Source organism: Oryctolagus cuniculus, chromosome 2, assembly GCF_051225735.1.
Source record: "Oryctolagus cuniculus isolate XC-2025 breed Fujian yellow rabbit chromosome 2, ASM5122573v1, whole genome shotgun sequence".
Classification (NCBI taxonomy): Eukaryota; Metazoa; Chordata; class Mammalia; order Lagomorpha; family Leporidae; genus Oryctolagus; species Oryctolagus cuniculus.
This window is the reverse complement of record NC_142868.1, coordinates 80795275-80808226: the sequence shown is the minus strand read 5'-3', so window position 1 is coordinate 80808226 and position 12952 is coordinate 80795275. Positions and strand designations below refer to the sequence as shown.

General features: G+C 46.3%; 1 long non-coding RNA gene across 4 annotated transcripts; it reads left to right on the top strand.

Moving 5' to 3' along the window:
• The first annotated feature begins 508 nt into the window (after positions 1–508).
• Positions 509–12917, top strand: LOC149127854 (uncharacterized). Of its 4 annotated transcripts, XR_016229978.1 has the most exons (4): positions 509–665; positions 972–1206; positions 2677–2778; positions 8369–8755. It is a non-coding gene; the product is annotated as an uncharacterized LOC149127854 (long non-coding RNA). The 4 variants fall into 4 exon arrangements; XR_016229979.1 differs by lacking the exons at positions 509–665; positions 8369–8755 and adding an exon at positions 11119–12917 and having other exon boundaries at positions 677–1206; XR_016229976.1 differs by lacking the exon at positions 509–665 and having other exon boundaries at positions 677–1206.
• The last annotated feature ends 35 nt before the right edge of the window (positions 12918–12952 follow it).

Below are 12952 nucleotides of genomic sequence, written 5' to 3'. Positions count from 1 at the left end.
TGTGATGACGCATTAACCCATTCACTAGGGCAAAGTCCTCCAGACCACCTCTCAGCTGCTATACTGGGGATTAGGTTTCCAACACACGAACTTCAGGGGACAGATTCCTAGAACTAGAATGATTGGTTAGCCGGCGCCGCGGCTCACTAGACTAATCCTCCGCCTTGCGGTGCCGGCACACTGGGTTCTAGTCCCGGTTGCAGTGGAGGGTGGCCCAAGTGCTTGGGTCCTGCACCCCATGGGAGACCAGGAGAAGCACCTGGCTCCTGCCATCGGATCAGCGCGGTGCACAGGCTGCAGCACGCCAGCCGCGGCAGCCATTGGAGGGTGAAGACCTTTCTCTCTCTCTCTCACTGTCCACTCTGTCTGTCCAAAAAAAAAAAAACAAAAAACAAAAAAACAAAAAAAAAACTATTATGATTGGATCAACAAGTGAGGACTTTTAATGGCATTAACATACCTGGATTTTTTTTTTAACAAACTGACAGCAATGTGTACTCCCACCAGTAAAACACATCTGGGTGTACTGAGCCCTCCTCCCATTGCTCCATCACCCACTTCTGTCTCACAAAACATAAAGAGCAGCATGAAGCACTTGCGCCTCTGGATAACTGGGTCAAGCAAGTGTCCTGGGCACTTGGATCAGGTTTCCTTACATAGAGAAGGTGGGATTTTCATCACCAAATCTCCTGTGTGTGCCTGTGTCTGCTGCATGCCCACACGGGTGCACGTGGGAGTGGGAGGCATGACGCAGAGTGAGGCGGATGCCATTCAAAAAAATGCTCATCGCGATCTCATTGTGCTGCTGGAAGGTGGCACACCCTTGTTTCCATCAGTCAAGTCAGGATTCGCTCCTCCACCTGACTTCGGGGAATCTATCTCACTGCTCACGTTCACTCTGCCTCCACCTGATCATCCCACTAGCGGGCACCTTTGGACCCATCTCACCACACCTCTTATTTCTTCACCAGAAAACCACGTGGACTCTGCAGCCTAACCCCCTGATTTTCTCAAGGGCACAAAACAAACAACAAAAGCCCACGGGCTCACGTTGGCTCTGTAAACCCTAACTGTTTTGTGCTGCTGGAGCTCTGGGTACGACTTCCATGGTGACCAGGAGAAAGCAACTTCCCCGAGCTCTGCGGGTGGAACCAAAAGACCTCACTCGGAATTGGGGGCGTCCCCTGTGCCTCCCCTTCACAGAAGGTAAGGACACTTTCTCTGTCTTGGGTTTTCAAACACCTGGAGAAACACAGAGCATGCTGATGGTCCACGGAACATTACTTTGCACAGTTCTGAGTTAAAGCCTTGCTCAGAAAAGAAAGGACTCCAAAGCTCCCTTGTGGAAGAAGATCCAGGCTCCATGTTTGTTGCTAAGGTTTCAGAGTCTCCCATTCATGTGCTCAAATGCAATCACCATCGTGAGCTGGGAATCTGACCGTGGCGTTGAGAGGTGGACCCTTTGGAAGTGATTATAATGATAATTGAAGTTCCTAGAATGGAACCCCCATGATTGTATCCTGGGGGCTTTACACAAAGTGGGAGAGAGACCACAATGACACACATAGACACGTGTCTCTCGCCACGTGATGCCCTGTGTGACCTTGAGACTCTGCCAGCAAGAACACCATCACCAGATGCCAGCCCTCGAACCACCAGAGCTGTAAGCTGAGTGAACCTCTTTTCTTTCCAAGTTAGTCTGCCTTGGGTATTTCATTATAGACTTGCAAAGCTAACGCACTGTGCACCATAAGGTGGGGACTGCTTGGAACACAGTCTGGATCAACTTTACAGCATGCTTTACAGGCAAGATAGGAGGCCAGGAGAAGCTCAGAGGAGACGGGGAAAGATGAGGGTGAGGTGGGACTGACACTGTTTTCCCCATCCATTTGAGGAAATTGACACTAGTGATGGGAAATAACTTGCCAAAGAGCTCACAGTTGGGAAGTGGTCGAGCTGCAGTTCCGTCTGGCTAATGGTCAAAGTGGGGCCATTACCCCCGAGTGCACAGGTTGATGCTGTGGTCGGGGAACTAAGGTAATGTTGCATTTTGGGATGGAAGACAGAAGGAGCACCATGTAAGCCCACAGACTCTCCCAGGTGACCTGGCAAGGGAAATGCACCCACATCAGCCTCACATCCCTGAGAGAGCATGCTAGCATTGGATCCACAGGGAATGGGGTGCATGTGACTACAGACAGATTCTCTGGGATGACCCAGGAGAACACCTCCTGACTAGCTGGCAGAAAAGAAGGTGTACGACCTTCAAATGCAGGATGACTGACATCAAGACAAGACCACGGCTTCCACGTGTTGAACTGGCATGGATCCGCCGCTGTGGCATCTCTCCCACCGCCTACAAATATGTGCATGGGCAGCACACAGAGACGTTCACTGGCATTTCCCAGCAGTTTACACACACTGCCGATTGCATCACGGGTGGCCTTTCCACACCAGCTGTGGTTTGCTGATTTCCTCTCGGATCCCTTTCCTCTTTCACTTCGATAATAAGAAGGACGTCACAGGCACCATTGAGCTAACAGAATACAATGCATGCAATTTCAGCAACATTAATTAGTTCGGTGTCTAATCATATCGGAAGTGGGGAATTTAGTCACTGAATGGCTAATCGGCCCTGCATTATTCAGATAACACTTTGTTTCGTTTTACTTACAGAGGCTCAGATGCAGAACAAAGGCATACAACAACTGCAGGGAAGAAGACAAGGTGTCACCGCCTACAATGAGATCTGCTTCCTTCCGGGTCAGCGAGTCGCTTGTAAGTATGATTCCAGCCTGCCGACCTCACAGACTTTCCTGGCCAGGAGGCCAGAGGTCAGCAGCCATTTCATAAGTAACCTCTCAAGACACTGCATGCCCCAAAATGAGTCAGAGGGGAACATCCGGGTACTTGCATTAGTGCTAGTCACTGTCCAAATCTGCCAGGAAGAGGGTGGCCGCTGGTCCCAGATTGTCTGGGATTCCCCCAGATAGCTTTAAAAGTCTTATATCCTGGGAATCCCTCATCCCAGGCACACGGGTAGGACTGCTCAGCCTACCCAGGAACTAAGAGAGCAGCACGGGGTCCTTATGTGACACACCTCCCTATCTCGGCCTCTTTCTCTCTCTGCAACCTTTGTGGGTCCTGATGCCCCATCTAGCTGCAAGAGGAGGACATTTATGTCATTTGGGGCCAAAAGCAGGTGCCTAGGTATATCCAATTAGGTGTTTTGCTCCTCCTCCGAACGGATGTGTGTAGATATACATTAAAATATTTATAATTAGGGGCCGGCGTTGTATCGCAGTAGGTTAATCCCCCACCTGTGGTGCCTGCATCCCATATGGGTGCCGGTTCTAATCTGGCTGCTCCTCTTCCAATCCAGCTCTCTGCTATGGCCTGGGAAAATGGTAGAAGATGGACCAAGGGCTTGGGCCCCTGGACCTGCATGGGAGACCCAGAAGAAGCTCCTGGCTCCTGGCTTGAGATCAGCTCAGCTCTGGCCGTTGCAGCCATTTGGGGAGTGAACCAGCAGATGGATAGATGACCTTTCTTTCTGTCTCTCCATCTCACTTCTCAAATAAATAAATAAAATCTTTTTAAAAAATTATAATTACATGAGGGCTACATGATTAGTGTGGAAAAATTTAAATAAGGCTACAGTAATATCAAAACTAGTCATAACCCTACCACCAACAGCAACCATTTTGAGAATTTCCATGTATACCCTTGTAGATGACAATGTAGGCATATAGATCAGTCTAAACAATACTAAGTCCATCTCAGAAAAATAAAATAAAATAGTTTGGCATTATTGTTCATTCAAAGTATGAGTATTTATCCATGTCACTTCTACAATATCATTTTAATTAAGGCCATAAAATATTCCACGTTTTGTGTATACTACAGATGATTCAACAAATTGATTAGGTAGGACATTTAGACGACCTTCATTTTTTCACTATTATAACTAACATGCTTGTTGCTGTATCACAGACCACACCCTTACTTAGTTTCTTAGAATGAATTCCTCAAAGTGGAATTGCTAGGTTAATGAGAATGTATATATTTAAGGTTTCTGATATGCATTGTAAACATGTCTTCAAGAAAAGCTATTACACTAGGAATGGATAAGAACAGCTACTTCTTTTTCCATGAAGAAGTTAGATTTGAACACCGCTAAGTTTCCAAGAGGTATCTTAGAAACTATAATCAGGGGTGGGTGTGGCGCACAGAGTGTTAAACCGCCACTTAGGATGCCCACATCCCATTTTACAGTGCCAATTTGATCCCAGCTTGCTAATTTATCTGGAAAGTAGCAGATAAAGGCCCAAGTACTTGGATCCCTGCTACCCACAGAGGAGCCCCAGATGAAGCTCCTGGCCCAAGCTATTGTGGGCATTTGGAAAATGAATCAATGAGGGGCCAGAGCTGTGGCATAGTGGGTAAAGCCACTGCCTGCAGTGCTGGCATCCTAAATGGGTGCCAGTTCAAGTCCCAGCTGCTCCTCTTCTGATCCAGCTCTCTGCTATGGCCTGGGAAAGCAGTAGAAGATGGTCAAGTCCTTGGGCCCCTGCACCTGTGTGGGAGTCCCGGAAGAAGCTCCTGGCTCCTCCTAGCTTTGGGTCAGTTCAGCTCCAGCCATTGTGGCCATTTGGGAGTGAACCAGTGGATAGAAAACCCTTCTCTCTGTTTCTGCCTTTAAAATAAATAAACAAATCTAAAAAAAAAAATCAATGAAAAGATCTTTGTGTGTGCCTGTGTGTCTGCGTGTATATCCTTCACTTTCTGTCACTCTGCCTTTCAAATAAATAAGGAAAGAAGTTAATAAGTAAATCTCTTTAAAAATTCAGGCTCTTGGGACTGATGTTGTGGTGTAGCATGTAAAGCTACCACTTGTGATGCTGGTGCTCCATATGGGCACTGGTTCATGTCCCAGTTGTTCCACTTCCAATCCAGCTCCCTGCTAATGGCCTGGGTAAAGCAGCAGAAGATAGCCCAAGTGCTTGGGCCCCTGCCACACATGTGGGAGACCTGGAAGAAGCTCCAAGCTCCTGGCTTTGGCCTGGTCCCAGTACTGGCTGTTGCGGCCATCTGGGGCATGAACCAACAGATGGAAGATCTGTCTTTATCTCTCTCTCTCTCTCTCTCTCTCTCTCTCTGTAACTCTGCCATTCAAATAAATAAACAAATCTTTTTGTTAAAAAATTAGGTTTTGGGTTTTGAGAGGCAGAGCTAATGAGAGAGGGAGAGACAGAAAGGTCTTCCATCCACTAGTTCATTCCCCCAATGCATGCAATGGCCGTAGCCAGACCAATCCGTATCCAGACCAATCTGAAGCCAGGAGCCAGGAGCCAGGAGCTTCTTCCAGGTCTCCCATGTGGGTGCAGGGCCCAAGCACTTGGGCCATCCTCCACTGCCTTCCTGGGCCATAGGCAGAGTGCTGGATCAGAAGCTAATCAGGAGCAGTCAGGACACAAATAATTGCTCAAATGGGACGCCAGCGCTGTAGGCGGATGCTTAGCCTATATGCCATAGTATCGGCCCCAAAATTTAGGTTCTTAACAGGACTGGAGTTACTGCCATAATATTAAGAGGGAAATTAGGCCTTGTTCCTTCTCTTTTCTGCGATTATTCTGGTTGTTTGAGATATTGTCTTCTGGTACATAAACACGTGTGTACCTATGTTTTTTTTAAGTACTTTAACCACATAGGAGTCTGTTACATTTGAGTCCTCAGCAGCAAAGATCATCACTGACAGAAGTTAGAAATAGCTGGTCTGTATCCCATAGATCTCAGCTTAAAGTAGAAACTACCATTCCACGGAAACCAATCTCAACAGCTACACTTTTATAAATGAGTTGTCAGGCATTCCTGTGTAACTCTTACTAACTTGTTCCCTGACTTTTATTGACTCAACATTTAGAGGGAATCTTAATCAGGGGTCAGTAAACTTTGTCTAGAGAGGGCTAATATTTTATATTTTATACTCTGTGGGCCAGACGGCTTCTGTCACTTAACTCTGCCATTGTAACACAAAAGCAGATAGGGACGAAGTGTAGATGATTGATGGTGACTGTGTTCCAATAAAACTTTATTTACAAAAGCAGGTCATGGGCAGCTCTAGCCCTCCAGATGGCATTAGTTGCAAAAACACAGCTTACTGGGCTCCACCCTCAATGTTTCTGATTCTCTAGGTCTTGAGAGTGGACCTAAGAATTTGAAGTCACAAGTTTCAAGGTAATACTGATGTGCTGGTGAAGGGGAGACCACACTTTGAGAGCCACTACTCTAGGACAGTCCCATGAGCCTAAAGTGCTTGATAAATTACCAAACTCTGCGGTTCAGAACATTGTTCTGAGTGGCTGAAATGCTTGGTTGTAACTCTCCTCTCTTGCCTCTTTGGAAGGTAAAAATGATAGATGTTTGCTTCAGTTAGCCCACCTAACCAAAGTCAGTGGAATCCTCCCTGGCTGGTGTGTGAGGGAACAGATTCACTAGGCTAGGTGAGTGCTCCCGGGTCAGTGGGAAGGCTGAGGAGTTTGCTCCTGGGCCACCTTCCAGCAAGAGGCCCCAACAACACGGCAGAGCTGGCCTGAGCACATCCACCCTCTGCTCTCCAGCTTCCCCCAAGCAGAGCCACAGCCAAGATCTACCACACAGGTCTGATTTCCCCAAAACTGAAGACTTATGTATGAGCTGTGGGGGCAAGAGAAGTAGGAAAGGTAGACTTCTGGTTCTTACGTTGGGAAGGCACTAAAGAAATGTGGCTCAAAGCTCAGATTTTGGGCATCCACTATCCAGTCAGTTCTCCCATTGGGAAGGAAAAGGTTCAGTGAAGGGTAGAAAGTTATAAAGCAATAAAGTTCCAGTTTTCTGAGATTCGTTTCAAAGCTATGGGGTTGGGATGGGCAGAGGTTGGGTGATGTAGATGAGGCAGAATTGGCTATGAATGTGACCACTGAGGCCAGGTGATGGGTACAAACAAACTCATCATACTTTCTTCATATTTGAAATTTTTCTGAGTGAAGAATTAAAATTTTAGGGCTGGGCATTCATCATAGGAGTTAGCAGCTGGATGAGAAGTCTGAATCTCATACCCCAGTGCCTGGGTATGAGTCTCTGTTCTGCTTCCAAATCTAGCTTCCCATTAATGCACACCCTGGGAGGCAGCAGGTGGTGGCTCAAGTGGTTGGGTCCCTGCCACCCACATGAAGAAACCTGGATTGAGCCCCTAGCTCTTGGCTTATGTCCCAGCCTGGGGCAGTTGCAGGTATTTGGGGAATGAACCAGCAGATGGGTGAGCTCTCTTGCTCTCTCTCTCACTCTCTCTCACACGCATTATCTCAAATAAAATAATTAAAGTAAAATGTTAAAAGGCATCAAAAGCAGAAAGGAAAACAGTGATTTCTGAACCCCAGATGGTTGTCCCCAAGAAGCAGACTCTGAGGAATGAACGACATCTGGATGGGAGTTATTTCCATAGCACAACCATTGTTTTAACAGCATTCCCAGAGGGAAAAAAAGCGGTTATATTTTCCACTGAAAGTAGGTCAAGATAAGGCACTCATACCAGTCACTGCGTTTGCTTCTCACAGATGCACCATGGCCGCTTTTTACATTCAGTGGAGCAATAAAAGGTCCCACCAACCGGGCTTCTACAGGGACTGCAACTTCTCAGGATTTCTAGTAACTTAAAAATATAGGGTCCCAGGAAAAACTGAATTTCAGATAAACACAAATACATAATTGTATTCAATGTATATCCCACATGATATTTGTGACATGCTTACATTAAAAATGCACTTGTAGCTAAAATTCAAAAATATGTGGGTATTTTAGTGGCATATTGTAGTGGCAACCCTATTTCTATGTTTTATAAATTTGGAAGATTTCATCCACCTTGCCATTCCCCAATTCTTCCATAACTTACCTCACCTGAAACTGACTAGACTGCACACATGGAATTATGACCCTCTGGGTATTTCACCTGGATCTTTCTGTATGTTCCTGGAAAAGCATTCTCCAGGGCTTTAGACAGCTTCAGTGTGGACTTTCCACCTGCCCTTTGGGCCCTTGAAGAGAAGTGTCTAGGAGAAAAAGCCTAAATGTTTCCAAACAAGAGCCTACTCTCTTAAGATATGGGACCCAGTCTTAAGCACCCTACCAATTTCTTTCAACATCCTTCCAACACAGCTGAAGTTAAGACCCCTGAGACATGCAGACCACTCCTACTGTTGCGCCCTTCACACACACAGGCGGGCTCTGCAGATCTGTACTTCAAAGGAAGCAAAGAGTGACTTTATGCTAGAAGGTAGAAGCTATCTCCTCATCCAGCTTAACTCGCTCAGTTTGTCATTCTTGGTTCCAGATGCTCGACATCCAGATGCCTGAGCCTGGAAGGCCCTGCCGTCCTTGCCTGTCCACTGTCCCTTGCAACGCATTAGCATGTCTACTGGAAGTGAGCCAGAGGAAGGAAGTGATAACACATTGTGAGTCAACAGGCTGCCTGCCACAAGTTCCGGTAAAAGGAGTGAGAGTGTGAAAGAAGACGAAGACAGAAAAGAGTTTTAGGGGGTTGTGGGGATTTCCATCCTTCTTCCTCTCTAACCCAGAGATAATCAGGAGTTAACCCTCATGTGAACTTCTTCATGATGGCAGGTTCAGATAGAGACCACATCCCTCTCTTGGGGTCATGAGAAATGTCCACATTCACACTTTCCATTCTGCTCTGGATTAAAAATATTCAAAATTGTTAAAATGATTTATTTGTTTTATTCAAAAGGTAGAGTTATGGAGAGAGAAAAGCAGAGACAGAGACTGAGAGATCTTCCATTCTCTGGTTTACTCCCCAAATGGCCACAATGCCAGAGCTGGGCTGATATGAAGCCAGGAGCCAGGAGCCAGGAGCCAGGAGCCAAGAGCTTCTTCCAAGTCTTCCATGCGGGTGCAGGGGCCCAAGCACTTGGGCCATCCTCCCCTGCCTTCCCAGGCCATAGCAGAGAGCTGGATCAGAAGTGGAACAGCTGGGACTTGAACCAGTCCCCACATGGGATGCTGGCACTGCAGGTGGAGGCTTAACCCACTACATCACAGCACCAGCCCCCAAATATTCAAGTTTTAATGGTAGGGTGGAGGGGCATTCAGGAAACTGGCTGCAGGATTCAGATGGACTAAGAGGAGGGCAGAATTCTTCATGAGGAGAGACTCCCTTTGTTCAGATACATTAATGAGAATATTTGGATAGGAAAGGCAAGAAAGAAAAAGAAGAAAGTAGGCTCCTGGTCTTTCCAGTGTAAGCTAATGAGAAGTCTAGACAAAGAAAAATTAAATTGCTTGCTTTGCCTTGGAAACAGGAAATGATAGTGGTAACAATGATGATGATTTTAGTACTCCCTTAAGTAGGGAAGACAAGGGTTCAGTGAGCCACATAAAGAAAGAAAGGGGTAAAAGACAGGGATGGCAGAGGTGAAGGGGGATCCTAGCAAACATGTCAGAGGGAAAGATACCAGAGAAAATGCCTATGCCAAGGATCGGCAAGAGACTCCAGCACAGTAATCTCAAGCATCCAGTTTTTGAAAAATGATTACTTCTGGAAAATTTCAAACATATACCAAAATAAATAGACTAGTATAATGAACCCCAATGTACCATTCACTGCTTCATCAATTATTAACTCTCAACCAATCTTGTTCCATCTAAAACACCCCTTCAGGGCAAGTTTGGCACAGTTGGTTTAAGCTACCATTTGGGAGGCTCCCACCCCTTATGGAATGCCAGTTCAAGTCCCCACTACTCTGCTTCTGGTCCATCTCCCAGCTGCTGCACTTGGGAGGCAAGAGACTATGCTTAGATACTTGGGTTCCTGCCACCCATGTGGGAAACCCGGGTGGAGTTCCTGGCTCCTGGCTTCAGCCTGGCCCTGCCCCAGCTGTCGCAGGCATTTGGGGGGGGGGGGGTGTGTGTGTGAACTGGTAGATGGAGAATCTCTCTCTCTCTCTCTCTTTCTCTTTTCTCTCTTTGTCACTCTGTTTTTTTTTTTCAACTAAGCAAGCTTAAATAAAATAAAATATCCCTTTCCTCACACCTTCCTCATGGATTCTTTTGAAGAAAATTGCTTCTTTTAAAGAAAATTCCAGACATTGTAACCCACTAATACATGTTTCAGTACTGCATTGGTTTTAAGTAATAGAATTCTAGACAATGTTCTTTCCCCCAAGTCTTCTCATTAAAAACCTGTTGCTTACAAGGGTTGAGTTAGTGGTATTTAGGGGAGGGGAGAAATGATTATCACTGAAAAATGAGAATTCTACACCCAGAGTTCTGAGCTGCTTGAGCTCAAAGAAACATCTAGAACCCAAGTGCCCACAGCAAATAAGATAGTAGCAAGGTTACTAAAAGGACATGAACCCCATTAAAACTTACAGGAAGACCAGAGTATGGGTGCTGGGTTTCCCAGAATGTACAAGTAGGCGGTAACTCAAGTCAAGTTCCCAAGACAGTAAATGGAAGTTGACACCAGAAGGCTCCTGGAGACTTGTGGCGCATAGCCATGCAAGTTGAAGACTACTTGGGATATAGTCATTTGAGGTTTTAGTGAGTTCCTCTTTTTAGGCAGCTCATTACAGACACATTTCAAGTAAAAAATGCTATAGTTTGGGGGCCAGCTCTGTGGCCTAGTGGGTAAAGCTGCTGTCTGCAGTGCTGGCATCCCATATGGGCACTGGTGCAAGTCCTGGCTGCTCCACTTCCAGTCCAGCTCTCTGCTGTGGCCTGGGAAAGCAGCGGAAGATGGCCTGAGTCCTTGGGTCTCTGCGCCCACATGGGAGACCCAAAAGAAGCTCCTGGCTCCTAGTTTCAGATGGGCTAAGCTCCAGCCATTGCGGCCATTTGGGAAGTGAACAAGTGGATGAAAGTCCTTTCTCTCTCTCTCTCTCTCTCTCTGCCACTCTGTAACTCTGTCTTTCAAATAAAGAAATCTTTAAAAAATAATAATAATAATAAATGAGATGCTCTAGTTTGAACAAATCCCCCAAAGCTCGTGTGCTGGAAACTTAATCAATACAACAATGTTTGAGCAGTGGTAGAGCCCTCCTAAATAGATTAATGCTGTTGTCACAGGAGCGAGTTGTTACGAAAGCAGCTTGGGGCCTCCTTGCCTTCTTGCCCGTCAGCTTTCAGCTAGGGGACCCTGCAGCACAAGGGCCCTGGCCAGTGCCCAGCGTCTCCACGGTGGACTTCCCAGCCTCCGGAGCTGTGAGCGGTGAGTTTCTTTTCTTTACAAATGATCCAAGTCACCCAGGCTGTGCTATTCTCTTACAGTAACACAAAACAGACTAAGGCAGAGAGCAACAATGGACATTCAGGATTATTAAAAGTAGCTTAAAGAAAACGGGAACCTTTTACAAGTCTTTGTTGTCCTCCTGAGAACAACCCGTTTGTTTAGGGCAAATTAAAGCCGCTGAATCTGCATGAGTGTTGCCCGGGAAGTCAGGTCCACGCCCTTCTCCAGACACCAGCGTCGCCCTCGTCCCAGTGCCTCGGCCAGCACTGCTGTCTTCACTGGACTCTCCTCCCCAGCTGTTCCACCCTTTCACCAGAGCCCGCTGTCAGCATTTCCAGTAAATATCCTCTTTTTTCAAATGTCATTTATTTCCCAAATTAAAATTCCAAAAGAGATCTTTCATCCCCTCCCCATGAGTTTTTCTGACACCCATGAAGAATTTCCCTTCCAAAGTCCTGTCTTCTTGCCTCTAAACTTAAGGCTCAACTTGACACCTGCCTTCCAGGTAAGACAACACCCCTCAGAGCTCATAATCTTGCCAGTTAAGTCTTTAAATCTTTAAATTTTTTTAGCCCGATAAAATCTTCACTCACTCAGCACTAGAAGCTGTCGGGTCCTCTGATAATTGAGGTTTGTGTACTTGCTAATGATCCCCTGTAGACTCTGGAGGACAAAGGCCCCATCAAAAGGAGGATAATCCTTTCTTACAGCCCTGGTTCTCAGACTTGAGCGTGTAGATATCAGGAGGGCTGGTTAGAACAAAGCCTGCGGGACCCCGCCCCTGGGGTTACTGATTCAGCAGGGTTGGGTGGGCCTGGGAATGTGCATTTACATGCAAAGATGAAAATGGCTTAGTTTCATGGCTTTTAGAACTCTGTGTTCTAATGGAGAAATCCCTCCTTTGATCTGGGCGGCATTTTAGCATTTGAGATTGCTGTCACACTTCCCAGTGGTATTTTTAAAAGCCGAACCTCATGACTGAGGTTCATGGCAAAGTGGGTGCCGAACTTGGGTTTGGAAACCCTGGGGTTGAATTCTAGTTCTACCGACATTTAGTTCTATGAATATAGATAAGTTACTTAAATTCCCAAAGCAAAATGGAGATATAATTTCCCTAGTAGATAATAGCCATGTTTGTGAAAAACGCTTTCGATTCGTACCTAACGTTAGGGACGACAGGCTGGGCCGTCCGGGTCGGAAGGACACCAGAGTATTTTGGGCAGGCACACAATGGGAAGGAAGTCGTGCATTCAGCTGGCAAGAGGGAGGGTTGGATGGAGCAGGCTTTCTGGAAAAAATTTGCTGGTCCGTAAAGACTTTGAACAGGCTGGGAATTGCGTGGGGAGTGGAGGCCCTGAGAGATGGGGAAGGAGGCAGGGGAATGCTTGCCAGGTTTCAGAACTGGAGGACCCACGAGACGGTCAACCTAATGATGCAGCCGGAAAAGAAGTTTACAAGCACAGAAAGCTGTGAATTGCAGGAAAAGGAGTTTGAACATGTAGCCAGCCCTCCAGTTCTTCAAGGTTTTCAGCCACAGGTTCAACTAACCTTGGATCATAAATACTAAAAAAAAATTGTGTCTGTACTGAGCATGCACAGACATTTTCTCCTTGTTATTAACCCCAACACAATACATCTACATAACCTAGTATTTACATTGTATTAGTTATG